The sequence below is a fragment of the Ochotona curzoniae genome, unplaced genomic scaffold, assembly GCF_017591425.1.
Source record: "Ochotona curzoniae isolate NIBS_2020 unplaced genomic scaffold, NIBS_Ocur_1.0 scaffold_2453, whole genome shotgun sequence".
NCBI classification, from domain to species: Eukaryota; Metazoa; Chordata; class Mammalia; order Lagomorpha; family Ochotonidae; genus Ochotona; species Ochotona curzoniae.
Window position 1 is genome coordinate 17,946,577 of NW_024467094.1, and position 16,358 is coordinate 17,962,934.

At 46.9% G+C, this 16,358-nt stretch overlaps 1 protein-coding gene and 1 long non-coding RNA gene across 3 annotated transcripts in view; one reads left to right on the forward strand and one right to left on the reverse strand.

Moving 5' to 3' along the window:
* RFFL (ring finger and FYVE like domain containing E3 ubiquitin protein ligase) overlaps positions 1-13,855 on the reverse strand; it is an 80,657-nt gene extending 66,802 nt beyond the window's left edge. The window contains exon 1 of one of the 2 annotated variants that reach the window (XM_041000669.1): positions 13,746-13,855. The gene's annotated coding sequence lies outside the window, so the exon portion shown is untranslated. Of the gene's footprint in view, positions 1-12,849; positions 13,060-13,745 lie in introns of those variants that run through there. The other variant, XM_041000667.1, reaches the window with a different exon arrangement.
* Positions 12,841-14,612, forward strand: LOC121169875. Its single transcript, XR_005885927.1, has 3 exons — positions 12,841-12,930; positions 13,036-13,520; positions 14,573-14,612. It is a non-coding gene; the product is annotated as an uncharacterized LOC121169875 (long non-coding RNA).
* The last annotated feature ends 1,746 nt before the right edge of the window (positions 14,613-16,358 follow it).

Sequence of the window (16,358 nt, forward strand, 5' to 3'; positions counted from 1 at the left end):
TACGCAACACGGATGACAGTACCTGCACACCTCCCGGGAAGGATTAAATGAGCTAACAGAATGGAAAGGCTCCAGCACACAGAGAGCACACAGTACACAGGTTACCCAGGGCTCACGACATTATAGGTCCACCGTGGCACAGAGCAGCATTACACAGCAAAACAAGGGCAGGTTTTTGATCAGTCTTCACATCAAATTTTCTCAGACACATAAACAATAGTAAGTCTTCCTCTAACTCTTACCCAAGAAAGCAGACAGCTTCATTCAGAGCAAAGTGTCATCTTACACAATGGAATGAGTAAAACAAACCCTGCAGAGCACGCCCCTGTGGTAAACATGACTTCAATTCGAAACCAGAATGTAAGGATAGTTTTGTGACATCCACCACCAAATGAAACATTCAAAGTGACCACGCAGCACCTTCTTGCAACAGCCTTTCCTGTGCTCCACTCCTCTCCTAATCCAGGTTGCCATAACCAAAGCCCTCTGCAGACGGATTTCATGCTACCTCCTAGTCACTAACCAGGAAAGGACAGAGGGTCCACAGCAGCCCTATAAACAGCACCTCCTTAGTTAATAGGATGCAGTTTGTCCCAAAGATGCTTAAAGAGAAAAGGCCTAGGAGTCCACACAGTGGCAGAGCAGTTAAACCCCTGCTTGGGACACCAGCACCTTACGCATCATACTGGTGTGCCTGGGACCAAGCATTGGCTTCTCCGCTTCCGATCTGGCTCCCTGCCATATGCACAGACAGAGGGGACAGACTTCCTGACTCCCTGCCTCCAGGCTTCGGCTGGCCCAGCCTAGGATGTTGCGGCCACTTGGGGAGTGAGAACTGATCGAGATCTCTCTGCTCCCATTTCCTATGTGCGTGCATGTGTGTGTGTGTGTCCCTTGCTCTGTCATTCTGCCTTTCAAATAAACTACAAAAAAAAAAAAAAAGTGGAGCCGGGGAGATGCAGAGCAAGGAGAGTCTCTGCTTAAACAACCTAGACAACTGCAATACCTTTCTTCCATTTCTAGTTATCTGAACCATTCAGGGAACAACCATAGACTAAAATCAGACACACAAATTGATTCCAGAAGTGTTCATGCTACTCTAAAGGCCCTGATACAGCCTGTGATATAGCCAGTTGCCTGAGCAATAGGGGCTGCACTTCCTCACCAGGGCTGCTTCAGAACAATTGAAACCTTCTGGGTGCAAAGTCCAGACACAGGAAGTTGTGTTCCCTGCAAACATCCAAACAATTTCATTATTGTTTAACTACCAAAAGAACAGCTCCAATAATCTATCAAGTTTGACATTTCATCCAACTAAGCAACTAAGCTAGGACAAAAAGCATGCATGAAGGGCCCTTCAAATTAACGCTACTTCCTATACTATAGCCACGCAAATATTGCTTCTTGCTAGACAACTTCTAAAAGGCTTCAAAAGCAACAGACACAAACAGGTGCATTAAATAAACTGCACAGCACTAAGCTGAATTTTCTGTTTCTCATCTTTTAACATCTTTATTGTTTGTGAGTTAAGCTATCAAGACAAGAAGTTGGAAACAACTTTCCAGTGAATTGTCAAAAGAGGTGAATATACTGGACCTGGCACCATGGCTGAGCAGGTAGTCTTCATCTTCAACACACCAAGATCCCATAAAGGCACCAGTTCTAACCCCGGCAGCCCCGCTTCCCATCCAGCTCCCTGCTTGTGGCCTGGGAAGGCAGTCGAGGACGGTCCAAAGCCTTGGGACCCTGCACCCGTGTGGGACACTCAGAAGAGGATCTGAGCTCCTGGCTTCAGATTGGCACAGCACTGGCCATTACGGTCACTTGGGAGTGAATCATCAGATGGAATATCTTCCTCTCTTTCTCTCCTCCTCTCTGTATATCTGACTTTGCAAAGAAAATAAATAAATAAACAAATAAATAAATAGGGGCAGACATGACTGCTCTCTGTTTCTGATCCAGCTCCCTGCCTGTGGCCTGGGAAAGTAGTAAAGGATGACACAAATGCTTGGGTCCCTGCACCCACATGGGAGACCAATAAAAAGTTCCTGGCTTAGATCAGCTCAGTTCTATTTGTTGTGGTTATTTGGGGAGTGAACTAGCAGATGGAAGATCTTTCCCTCTGTCTCTCTTTCTCTCTGTAAATCTGCCTTTCCAAGAGAAATAAATAAAACCTCTCAAATAAATAAAACTGAGGTCCTGACCCAGGACATCATCAGCTAATGGAACTTCTTCTCTAGGTAGAAATAGGAGTTCTCAGCTGGTTGCTTCTCCTATAGGCGCCATGGGAAAGAAGTTCTCAAGGAACCCTGATAACAAGTTTCCAAGATGTTCTCAAAATCCCAGAAAAATATTATTCAACAGTGTGTGTCAGACCACTGGAGGACTACGTCAAGATAAACACAGCATCACAGAACATACTTTGAAACTTCCATAGCACTTTGATGTTGCTGTCACATTAAAAAAACACACACAATGCTTTTTTCTTATGCTTTACTAAAGTATTGGTTGATAACAGAATGGAGATGAAAACAAACATTAAGAGAGCTGATCCTTTACTTACCTTTCACGCTAAAAGGGTTTATTCAATCATTCTTGTCAAGACAAATCAAACCTCCTTTCCTACACTATCAACCTGGCCTACAGACTATTCATTACAAAAATCCTGGTGGCACTAAGGTGTATGTCTTCAAAAGCCAAGTAGCTCACCAGCAACCCTAGGTGGCCTAGGTGACCTGTGCCTGGAACCCCTTCCTATAAACAAGGAACAAACTAACCTCTGTATTTCTCAGCCCTTTGTTTAAAAAAAATCATTTATTCTTATTGAAAAGTCAGATTTACAGAAATAATGAGACAGAGAAAAAAATCTTCCATCAACTGGTTCACTCCCCAAATGGCTGAATTGGCCAGGGCTGAGCTGTTCCGAAGCCAGGAGCCAGGAGCTTCTTCTGGGTCTCCCCCACAGGTGTAGGGTGCTAAGGCTTTGGGCCGTCCTCAACTGCTTTCCAGCCCCATAGGCAGGGAGCTGGATGGGAAGTGGAGCAGCTGGGACAAAAACCAGTGGAATAGAATCCCAACATGTGCAAGCAGAGGACGTCCAGCCTTGGGGAGTGAACCAGCAGATGGAAGATCCTTCTCCCTCTCTCCTTGTCTCTGTAAATCTGCCTTTTCAATAAAAATAATTTTTTAAAATGATTTATTTTATTGGGAGAGAGAGAGAAAAAAGGTATCTGCTAGTTCACTCTCCCTATGGCCATAATAGCAGCGGCTGGACAAAGCCCCAGTCGGAAGCTTCCCCTGGGTCTCCCATGTGGGCGGTGCAGGAGCACATGCACTTAGGCCATATCCTTCTGCTTTTACAGGATTGGAAGTGGAACAACCAGAACTTGAACCGGAGCCCATATGGGATGCCAACACTGCAGATGGCAGCTTAACACATAATAATAAAATAAAAAACACTGGTCTCTGGGAATCAAAAAAAAAAAAAAACACCACAATGTGTAATATCTAATGTAAAAATTATTTTAAGTAAAATAAAAAAATATTTTACAGGGGCTAATGCTGTGGCATGGCAGCTAAAGCCACGCCACCTGCAGTGCAAGCAACTCATATACATGTCAGTTTGAGTCCTGGTCACTCTCTCCCAATGAGCTCCCTGATACTGAGCCTCGGAAAACAGTGAAGGATAAGACTTGGACCCTTGCACCCATGTGAAAGGCCCCAAAGAAGTTCCTGGCTTCCTCCTGGTTTAAGGTCAGCTCAGCTCTGGCTACTGTGCCCATTCGGGAGGTAAACCAGAAGAAGGAAGAATTATGTCTCTAACTATGCCTTTGAAATAAATAAATTGTTTTAAAAATGTTTTAAAAACATGAACATTTTACCAGCAGTAAATGCTTTGACACGATGTTCATGACACTTGAATTCTGACTGTCTCAAACAAAACTAGATGCTTCTTTTTCTGTGATTTCTTTAAAAACACGAGACAAGGAGATAGATTTGAGACTGTAATTTTTAAATATTTCCACAAGTAACAATATTAAATGCCTGCACATCAAATAAGACCAAATTAGATATAATTGTCACCATATTTTCATTTCTAATATTAATTTTGGTTGCACAAGATACTTCTTGGGGCCCAGTGCAATGGTTCAGTGTAAATCCTCTCCTTGCAAGAGCTAAGATCCCATATGGGCACCAGTTCCTATCCCAGCTGCTCCACTTGCCATTTAGCTCCCTACTTCTGCCATGGAAGAGCAGTGGAGTAAGCCCCAAAGCCTTGGGACTCTGCATCCATGTGGGAGATCCAAGAGAAGCTCCAGCCTTCAGATCCGGTCAGCTCCGGCGATTATGGTCACTTTGGGGGATCAACCAATGGATGGAAAATTTTTCTGTCTCTCCTTCTATCAATTTGATCTGCCTTTCCAAAAAGAAAAAGGAAATCTTAAAAAAAAATGGGGGGGGGGGAGTGCAGTAGCCTAGCAACTTAAGTCTTCTCTTTGAACACGCTGGGATCCCACAGTGGCACCAGTTCTAATCCCAGTGGTCCCACATCCCATCCAGCTCCCTGCTTGTGGCCTGGGAATGCAGTCAAGGACGCCCAAAGCCTTGGAACCCTGCACCTGCGTGGGAGACCCAGAGAAGGTTCCTGTCTCCTGGCTTTGGATTGTCTCAGCTCTGGCCATTGCGGCCACTTGGGGAGTCAAACAACGGACGCAGGATCTTCCTCTCTTTCTCTCCTCCTCTCTGTATATCGGACTTTGCAATAAAAGTAAACAAAAATTTTTTAGATTTTTGTCATGTAAATTCAACTTAGGCATCTGACAAAAAAACCACCTGGAGGTGAAGCTGCGGGACCACTATCATTTTTCTGTCCCCCATTAATTGGTGAATTCACAGCTACACCTCCTCAAGCAGCTGGTATACAACTGTGTCCACAGTCCAGAGGGCCAAAACACACTCAACTGACTCAATGGGCACAGGATCATGGGCAGAGTCATTTGGAATGCTCCTCCCAGGCCCACGCCAAGGGCAAAGCAGGAAGGCGAGTGCCCTTGGTCAAGCTCTCCAGGGACACTAACACCCTCTCCTCACCCACTCGGTAAACAGTGCCTAAGGTATCCCTTCAGCTTTGACAGAATGATTTTGCAAATTCTTTCCTTGACTACCACTGAACAGCCAAAAATGATCTCAATCTCTCCCCTTTTTAAAAAAAAAGATTTATTCATTTTTTATTGGAAAATCAGATATACAGAGAGGAGGAGAGGCAGAGGGGAAGATCCTCCAGCCAATCATTCACTCCCCAAGTGACCACAACGGCCAGTACTGTGCCTATCCGAAGCCCGGAACCAGGACCTCTTCTGGGTCTCCACATGGGTGCAAGGTCCTAAGGCTTTGGGCCATCCTTGACTGCTTTCCCAGGCCATGGCGCCGGGCCTGATACCTCAATCTCATACCCGAAAAGTAGAAATCAAAGTAGAGAAAGCAGAGAGCTTGAGGGACTATAGACTGGGTAAATCCTCGTCCTTCAAAAGTACTCCTCCTTGGGCCAACTCAGTGGCCTAGCGGCTAAAGTCCTCGCCTTGAATGCATCAGGATCCCATATGGGTGCTGGTTCTAATTCCAGTTGCTCCACTTCCCATTCAGCTCCCTGCTTGTGGCCTGGGAAAAGGAGTCAAAGACGGCCCAAATCCTGGAACCCTGCACCCGCGTGGGAAACTCGGAAGAGGATCTGGGCTCCTGGCTTTGGATCAGCGCAGCACCAGCCATTGCAGTCACTTGGGGAGTGAATCATCGGACAGATGATCTTTCTCTCTGTACATCTGCCTTTGCAATAATAATAAATAAGTCTTAAAAAAAAAAAAAAGTACTCCTTCCTGATACCTAGCTTCAGCCCCAGACTGCTCCTCTCCAACTGCAGAACCCAAATTGTCTCAACAGCTGTTGATCTCTTTCCTTCTTCTGAGAGCCATTCCTGATTACATGGCTCTCTAACTGAACTTGAGCCCACCCTGCAAAGCCCTCCAAAACATTTTACCCTCTTTCACCAAAGTAGAACACTCCTCTGTCTCCCATTTTGAGATAAAGACTTTTCATATCCTGGTTAATCTTCCACACCCCGTAAAACTATAATCTGGCAAGGTTAAGAGAGGGTACAATTCAACCAAATTGAAACTGGCTATAGACCCAAGTTAAGACCCAGAAAAGGACTGGAAGTCAACACAGATGAAGCTTGCTTATTTCTCAAGCAAGTATTTTAAGAATCATGAAAGTAAAAAAGCAGAAGATCTGCTGAAAATTAGAAGGAAAATACTTTTTCCTATATATTTTAAGATAAAACACATTTGATTCACGTGCCACTAAGTCCGGACATGTGTGATCAGCCCCTTGACTGGAAAGATTTTCCAAAGCAAATGAAAAGAGAAAAGCAAAAGGGTGGGGGTGGGAGAAGGCTCCATTTAAGAAAGGCATTTTTTCCCCTTTCAAATTTTTAAACACAATCCAACAGTTGCAAATAAACAATGGTGCTGATTACTAATAAATGGCACTGAACTTGGAGGCCAGCGGGGAGCCTCCAGTTGGTCTAACTTCCTGTAAATTTCAGGATGACACAGCAACATTTCTTTAAAGAGGATCCTGACAATTACAAGGTTTGTTTCAGCAACTCTCACTGGCTCTAAGTAGTTCAAATCCAGATGGGTTCCCCCACTTTTTTTTTTTAAAGATTTATTTTTTATTATTATTATTTTTTTTTAATTGGAAAGGCGGATATACAGAGAGGAGAGACAGAGAGGAAGATCTTCCGTCCGATGATTCACTCCCCAAGTGAGCGCAACGGGCCGATACTATGCCAATCCGAAGCCAGGAGCCTCTTCCGGGTCTCCCACGCGGGTGCAGGTTCCCAAAGCTTTGGGCCGTCCTCTGCTGCTTTCCCAGGCCACAGGCAGGGAGCTGGAAGGGAAGCGGGGCTGCCGGGATTGGAACCGGCGCACATATGGGACCCCATACGGGCGTGCAAGGCGAGGACCTTTAACCACTTGCGCCACCGCGCTGGGCCCGGTTCCCCCACTTTTAAACAAGCCTCCTGGAAAATAAATGGCTGACCCTGGGAGCCTGAGCACTCCATAACCCAGAGATAATGAAGTCTCAGCTTTATACGTAATTTTAGAAAAGGCAGCTGAATGCTATGCTGGTAGACATAGGCTTAACCTGTAGCACTGGAGACAGGCAGCTTAAAAAAAAAAAAATCAAGCATCAACATACTCAAAATTCAAATCTATTAGAATCTAGGACAAGTCTAGGCTACCTGATGTGGTAGCCTAGTGGCTAAAGTCCTCTCTTTGCATGCACCAGGATTACATGTGGGCACTGGTCCCTGTCCTGGCTACTCCACTTCTCATCCAGCTCCCTGCCTGTGGCCTGGGAAAGCAGTTGAGGATGGCCCAAAGCCTTGGGACCCTGCACCCGCGTGGGAGACCCAGAAGAAGCTCCTGGCTCCTAGCTCCAGACTGGCTCAGCTGAGCTCTGGCTGTTGCGACCACTATGGGAATGGATCAGCAAAGATCTTTCTGGAGTGAATCTTTTTTAAAAAACAAATCTAGTACATGGGGACAATAGCTGGAAAAAGTTGTTAGTGTAATGAGGTTTAGCTCTTTTTTTTTTTTTTTTTGGCTGTATGTTTTTAGAGATGACAATGGGGAAACTACCAGAACAAGGTCACTTTTCATTTAAAAATTTTAAAAAGGGTTAGGAAGATTTAATAGATATGGAAATGCACAACTCCATGATGTCAGCAACCTGGTGAGAATCCTGCAGGAAATTAAGGCAATATTACAGTAATGAAATGTCACGTCTCCTGGAGAGCTACTTGCAGTTCCTAGAAGACCAAAGTCGATTCTGTGAAACCTATCATAGAAAGATTGTGAGGAGGATTTGCCAGGCATCACAACCTTAGTTTCGCATCAGACCTGCAAACACTATGATCTAAAAAAGAACAGGACGATTTGGGAATTAAATAGTACTGCTTATCACAGAAAGCCACTCCATTTCCCAGTCTTTGCAAAAGGCCATATGCTCATGTAACTATAATAGACTTAGGAGGTTCTGAAAATTACATATATTTCCTCAAAAGAGATGTAGCAAAAAGTATAATCACAGGATAAAAGGCCAAGCACCATCTCTTCTGAATGCCTAAATAGCCCATGATGTGTCTTAATATATTAATTCTTTAGAGACAGACAGACTTTTAAGGGAAAGTTGAATAAGACATCTTTAAAAATGTACCCTAGGGCCTAAATCCATTCAACTGGCAGTAAAATCACCCCTCAGAAAAGCAGTTATATTCAATATCTAGTGTTTTAATTTTCCACCTGCCAACAGAAATATATAAAAGAGCAGAAGTTAAACTAATTATGTCAGCAACACAGTGAACAAAACTTTAATTGTATTACACAGTAGTGAGACATTTACTGAACAACACAAAGCCTGCAAGGGTAGAAACTTTTTTAGAATATCAATTATTCCCAATCAATATGACAGAGATTAGTCTGTTTAGGCAATAAGCAGACTCCTGGTTCAGATATAAAAACTCATCTGACATAATGATATAAAAATATGTAAGAAATTAGTTACTAAAAGGGCTTTAAACCACTCCTTGATTTGCATACACTCTATCATTAATACACCCTTTAAGCCAGTATTGTACTAATCAGCTTCGTTAACATCCCGCCCACAAAAGAGCCTATTCATTCAGCTGGGAGACAGGTGTTAGCAACCAGCAGCCTCCTCCAGCCTACAGTTTCAGGGGCCCGGCTTGAAATTACAAGGACATGATTGGCAAATCCAAAGAAAGGGCAGCTTGCAAAAGGGCCAAGAAGAAGGAAAGGAAAACAAAGGGAGATGCCAAAAGAAAGAAGAAAACAGATGTCAGATGTTTCTAACCAGGCCGCCCTCAACGCCACCAAGCCTTATCAAGCTACAGGCTCAGGTCTAAATACACACAGAATTTGTATGTTATGAATTTTTCCCTGCAGACAGTAATTCTGGGGAGGTGCCAACACTCCAGTCATTCTGAAAAAATAATTGTAAAGTAGTACTAATTTTCCTATGACTCATCCTTCTTGCCCATAGGCTCATCCTGAACTTTAGTCCTCAGCCTTCCCCTCACTTTCTGAGAACTGCTAGCTAAGTAGATGTTCCCGGAAGGAGATACTATAAGGCAGGATTTAGATATCCTAAGCCTACTGAATACAAGTACTACGAGAAACTGGAAGAAAGGATATTTATTGATTTGAGTACAATGTATAAAGAACATATTTTCTCTTTTAATACTCACATGTCGCCTATAAAACTGTACTACATAATATAATGTAAGCAACAATAAAAAAAAAATACTCACATGTAGATTTCCCCTATTTTAATCCACATTAGTAATCCTACCACAGTGCCAGGCACCATGGCCTAGCAACCAAAGTCCTCACCTTGAACTCTCCGGGATCCTATCTGGCCACCAGTTCTAATCCCGGCAGCTCCACTTCCCATCCAGCTCCCTGCTCGTGGCCTGGGAAAGCACTCGAGGATGGCCCAAAGCTTTTGGATCCTGCACCCACGTGGGAGACCAGAAAGAGGTTCCTGGATCCTGGCTTCAGATCGCAGCACCGGCCGTTGCGCTCACTTGGGGAGTGAATTATCAGACGGAAGATCTTCCTTCCTCTCTGTCTCTCCTCCTCTCTGTATATCTGACTTTGTAATAAAAATAAATAAATCTTTAAAAAAAAAAAAAAAGAATCCTACCAGACACTGTTTTCATCTTGCAGCAGAAGAAAATGCAGCACACAGAAGTAACTTGCCTAAGGTAGCGTTAAGAGACACACACAGAAAGCGGACACCTCGGTTCAAAACTGACTGTCTATTCTCAAAGGACCAGGCTTTTCCTAAATTAATCTTCTAACATACCAAGTGCCCACTTCTGTTTTAACTCAGCTGGTTCTGCATTCCAGTTTTCCTTCCTTCTATGAATTCAGTAAAGGGTTGGTGATTAATGTAATGGAGCATTTATTAAGCACCTGCTATTTTCTATAAGGGCCTCAGATGTGTAGAAATGAAACTGACAAGCTGGATTTACTTTCAAATCCTACAAAGATTCCTAGGCATCACTAGCCAACGCAGATCATAACCACAGCCCACTACCTTTCCAAAGCTCCAGTTGGTTCCACATTATCATTGATTCGTCCACTCAGGAGGTAATGGAAGCCACTTTCACCAAAAAACCTCCCTCATGACCCCGAATTGATAATACAGCTGAGGCAGACCTCAATGTAAAAGCAATTTACATGCAAGTTATAAAAGCTCTTTGTTATGTCATGACTAAGAAATGGGCTATTTTAGCAAATCAAACATCCTGGGTGGTATAATGATGCTGTCAGAGGGCTTACCAATTTATAAAGAATTTCAAGGCATACATAAAGTTTGTTTTTTGAGGTTTTAAAAAGGAGAAGAGAAGCAGACCTCAACTTTTAAAGTTCCTTAAGACCTGACGTCCAGCAGATAAACATGTATGCATGAACCGACGCAGAAAAACCACGGTTCACAAAGTCGATTGTCTATCCAAAGCACTTGGTGACTGTTTTGGCAGTAAAAGCCAGAGGGGCTTTTCCAAACGCGAAATCCCAATCCCTCACTTACCCAAAGGGTTACAACCTCCAGGAGGTGGGGCTGGGCAATCTGCATTTTCAAAGCCTGTCCAGGTGACTCATCACAAACCACCCAGGACTGAATTTTTCTGGGAGCGACTGGCCATTAGGAACTCCAAGCAATACAATAGCTTAACAGCAATACACTGGAACCTTCCTTTAATGATTCAGGAGACTAAAAGAATTCCCCACGTTACTGGGTCATCATTCACTAGCACTCACAGTCCTGGCGAAATCAGAAAGGAAGGTTTAACACAGACTGCCCATTGGTGGAAAGCTGGAAACGCCACCAGCTCTGTTTTACTCTCAAAGAGCCAGTTCTCTCTGCCCGAGGTAACACAGATTTTATAGAAAGGAAAATGTTTAAAAACATGCAAGACTTTTAACCAACTGCTTAGCTCCACTTCAGAACGTCAACAGGCCCAAATGCATCAATAATGTAGAGCATTCAGCCAAACAAGCGAAGCGCAAGAGGAACCTGGTGAAAGGCTAACAGGATCAAACTGGTGCGACGAGGTTAGATATGAACAGAGTCCTGACACCACAACCCCCAAGTCCTGCAAATAGGCAGTGCTGAGCACACTGCAGCCAGAGGTGGCTTTTATGTGAAACAGAAGAGGATTTCCCATTAAGAACCTGACTACTCTTGGGATTTTAAAACGCCACTAAATCACAAAACTTTAAGGAAGCGACCAGACTGTTTCCCTACGAAACAAATGGGAAATCTACGTCTTTACACTTGACCATGGTTCTTTATAACTGCAAAATCTTCCATAAACACAAAGTGTGGCTAACCACTACACAAACAAAAGTAACTAATAACCATAACCAGTTAGTAATACTGAATGAACTCCTCCGAGACTTCACCACAACTTAAACTTGGATATCCCCACTAAACTCTAAATTACAGCTTAACTCTTTTGTAGGAATTATGATAGTCTAAAGTCTGGATGTTAAATCCTCTCAAAACAAACACTACGCCCAAAACACTTCAAGTTTGGTTAATCTATTACTAAAACAATGGCAGTATTAAATACTCTACTACAAGAATAAAAGTCAAGGTGGAATTAAATCTTGCTAACGTTCTTCAAGGATATGCAGGTGCTTTCATGGCCCAGCTGCAACATATACATCATCAGGAAAGTTGCACAGGCCCGGCAGGAAGGTAGAGTAGGCTAGGCCTCCGACTATGGTGCCAGTATCCTGTATGGGCACCAGTTCAAGTCCTGGCCACTCCACTTGTGATCCAGCTCCCTGCTAATGGCGTGGGAAAGCAGCAGAGGCCGGTCCTAGTGCCTGGGCCCAGGCACCCTGAGGAGAGATGCAGAAGCAGCCCCAGACTCCTGGCTTCAGCCTGGCCCAGCAGTGGCTGATGCAGCCATTTGGGGAGTGAACCAGCGAATCACTTGTCAGTAGAAGAAACTGTCTTCTTCAAAGATGTTCAGTGGAAAACGCCTTTTCCACTATTTCAATGGCCCTTGAGAAGCCGCTCCTATCAGAGAGAACTAAGCCAAGCTGTGTAAACTACCCAGGTAAAAAGTTTCAAAACTAACTGCAGTTTTCTGAGGGCAGCTTTCTCTTGTACGTCTTATTTTAGCAGTTAATGGAAAGACTTTATCCTCGAACTCCCTGATCAACAAGGATGCTTTCAGCGGGTGGCCCGTCCTAGATGCACCGAGCACCCAAACATCCTTAAATGACACACACAGGCAAGTGATCAGTTAACCCTGTCATTTCTCTGCACTTACACATTATAACCAAACCTCTTTAGACTTCAATTACACCTTAAAAGAAACTGTCATTTATGAATTGCACTCAAGTCTAGGGAGTATGTTAGTTTCAGAAAAAAACGTCATCACCTAGCTCCCTAAATGTAAAATATCAGGCAATCAGGGGAACAGAATAAAAAAAAAAAAAGTCATCCAAAAAACAAGTTCCAGCTCCCAGTCCTGGAACTCTGTCTACAAGCTCGCAGCCCAGCACGGCGGTGCTGGCTCCCATTCCTAGAAAAGCGATGCAAGGAAGGGCCAGCCTCACCCACTTGTCAGTAAATGCAACTGTCACTGGGAGACCCACAAGAATTCAAACAGTTGTACCAACAGTGGGGACATGAAGTCTCTGTCCCACAAACCACCGCTCACAGGGATACAGAGGAACTTACTGGTTTCTTAGAAGGCCACTGGTAAGCAGGGATGTTTGATCATCCGTCACCCCAGCCTTGAACGCAAAGCGACAGTTGTAGGTAAAGCCGTTTCCAAACTGACCACAGTCCTTCCCCTGGCAGGCTGGGCGGGGCGTGGGACACTCACTCTTCCTTCATGACACCAGCACTTTTTTCCCTTCCCAGAACAAATGACTGATCAAGAAGCAGAAAAGTGCACGGCTGTGGGTCACACCGGGCAAGCCTGAAATCAAGCTGGAGAAAGATGCCAGCGAGCCTGTCGCCTGCCCTGTGCTAGCCAGACTGCCCCGTGCCCGGTCAAATGTCTCCTGGGCAGCCAGCTGCAGTGAGGCCCCAGTGCCCTCTCCGCGGCTTAGTCACCGCCGCCCAGGGCGACCTCACACCGTCCTCGCAGAGGACGACTCCCAGGAGAGGGACGCCGCAATCCCAAACTTGATGCAACCTCCCAACTCCAAACCTCCCTCCTGCAGGCAGCCACCCGGGCTCTTCCACCAGCCGAAGCGGGCCAGCAGGCTGCCGCGGACCTGCCTCAGTGGCCACGGGCCGTAGGGAGAAGCACCCTTCCCTCCCGGCAGCCGACCGCACACCCGCGGGGCTGAGGGCGCTGGGGAAGAGGCGGAGAACCGCGGCCCCGGTCACCGCCCCCACAGGTGAGACGCCTCCTCTCCAAAGGACTCCTCCCGAGACAGGTGTGTGCGGGCTGCCCGGAATGCCGGCGCTTCCGGTGAGGAAGGGGCTTCAGCCCACCCGCGGCGGCCGTGGGGAGAGCCGGGCGCCCCGCCGCCCAGGCGCCCACACCGCAGCCCCTGCAGGGCGGCGGAGGCCGAGCCGCTGCCCCCCGCCCCCCATGCTCCCGCCGCACCCCACCTCCTCACCTGCCGCGGCCGCCGGCCCAGCCCGCACCTGGGAGGGATCCCGGGCGGCCGACGCCTCAGGCGGGGGGCCCACGGGCTTCGCCGCGCCGGCCGGTCCAGCGCTGAGGGGCGCCCGGGGCCGGTGGCGACATCCTCTCGGGCGGCCCCAGGAAGTCGGCCCCCACCACCACCCAGCCCCCCGGCGGCCCGGCCGCCCCGCCCCTCGCGCGGCCCCGCCCCCTCGGGGAGAGCGCGCGTCCGCTCCCGCGGCGCCGAGCCACCATAGAGAGGAGCGGGCGCGCGGCGGGCTAGAGCGCGGCCTCTGCGCGCGCGCCCCCTGGCGGCGGGGACGAGGCTCTCGGCAGCGGTGCGCCCCTGGTCGCAGCGCGGGCCTCGGCTGCTCTCCTAGGTCGGGCGGTGCGCTGCAGGCGGCCTCAGCGTGCAGGTAACAGGTCTCTGCGGAGCTAGCGTTCAGCTTGGTCACCTCGATCGAGTCTCACCATCGCTGGACTTGAACGTTGCCTTGATGCTCAAATCCCGTAAGTCCCGGCTGCTCCACTTGCAGTCCGGCTCTCGGACGATGATGGCTTAGGTGCTTGGGCCTCTGCAAAAAATACGTGGGAGACCCAGGGAAGCTCCTGCCGTTGGCTTTTGTGACCATCTGGGGAGTGAAGGAATGAACCAGCAGATCGAAGTTCTGTTACTCTTAGAAATAAATAAAACGTAAACACACGCACACAAACACACGGGCCCAGCGCGGTAGCCTAGTGGCTTAAGTTATCGCTTTGAGCGCGCCGGGATCGCTATGTGTACTAGTTCTAAACCCAGTGACCCCATTTCCCATCCAGCTCCCTGCTTGTGGCCTGGGAAAGCAGTTGAGGATGGCCCAAAGCCTTGTAACCCTGCACCCTCGTGGAAGACCTGGAGGAGGTTCCTGGCTCCTGGCTTTGGATCAGTGCAGCACTGGCCATTGCAATCACTTGGGGAGTGAACCATCAGACGAAAGATCATCCTGTCTGTATATTTGACTTTCAAATAAAAATAAATAAATCTTTAAGCACACACACACACAGAAGTTTGCCTCTTTTTCATCTCTTTGTTTCTTAGCAATGCTATGAGCAAGCGATGGTTCACGAGTTCACGCATGAGGAATTTAGCGTTTAGGTTACCTTACCAAGGTCACGGGCATTGGAAGCCAGGACAGGACAGCAGAACTCAGGCTCCGCAGACATTTGGAGCAATGCTTTACATCTTAACTCTTGGATCAGTAAGGGCCTAGGTTCAAGTCCTGGAGGGCTCCTAATTGCAAGCCTCCTGGAACCAGCTGGGATTGCTCAAGTGTGATCCTTGCCAGCACCTGGGAGACCCGGGCTCCAGGCTCCCAGCCCCTGCTAGCGCTGGCATCGGGGCAGGACCGGCAGATGAAGATCTCAGCCTTTCTCTTTCACATAAAATAAATATTAAGTAAATGCTTTTGAAATCTGCCTTTTTTAAGATTTATTTTTATTGGAAAAGCAATATACAGAGAGGAAGATCTACCTTCCGTTGATTTACTCCCCAAGTAGTTGCAACAGCTGAAGCTGAGCCAATCCGAAGCCAGGAGCCAGGAACTTCCTCCAGGTCTCCCACGTGGGTGCTGGGTTCCAAGGCTTTGGGCCGTCCTCAACTGCCTTCCCAGGCCATAAGCAGAGAGTTCGATGGTAAACAGGGCCAACGGGATTAGAACCGGCACCCAAATGGGATCCAGGGGCGTGCAAAGCAAGGACTCCAGCCGCTAGGCCACTGCATCTGACTTTATCCCACTCCCTTTATAACACATCCCTCCTCTAGCAGATCCTAATTTAAACCCCCGGGATTCTTGTCTCATTCTCTGTCTCTCTGTATTTCTACCTTTCAAAAGTGTTTTGTTTTAAGATTTATTTGAAAGAGCTACGAACAAAAAGACAAAGCTGTTCCATCTGCTGGCTCGCTCTGCAATGGCCGAGCAAGGCCAGGCTGACGCCAGGAGCCAGGATTTCCTTCCATGTCTTTCAGTTGGATGCCAGCGTCCAAGCACTTGGCTTATTTTCTGTTGTGTTCCTAGGCCGTTGGCAAGGAGCTAGATGGTAAATGGAGCAGCCAGGTGCCTATACAAGATACTGGCTCTGCAGGCAGCAGCTCAACTGGTGTGGTACAGCACCAGACCCTCAAATAAAGCTTTAAAAATAAATAATGTGGGACCTGGCAGCCGTGGCCTAGTGGCTAAAGTCCTCACCTTGAACACGCCAGGATCCCACAGGGGCGCCGGTTCTAATCCTGGCAGCTCCACTTCCCATCCAGCTCCCTGCTTGTGGCCCTGGGAAAGCAGTCCAGGACAGCCCAATACTTTGGGACCCTGCACCTGTATGGGAGACCCGGAAGAGGTTCCTGGATCCTGGCTTCGGGCTGGCATAGCATCGGCCGTTGTGCTCACTTGGGGAGTGAATCATCAGACGGAAGATCTTCCTCTCTTTCTCTCCTCCTCTCTGTATATCTGACTTTGCAACAAATAAATAAATCTTTTTAATAAATAAATAATGTGGGAAACACTTCAATAACAGCATGATAGACTTATGACTGTTCATGGTGGAAGTCTCCCCCTCAAGTCTCTCCAAG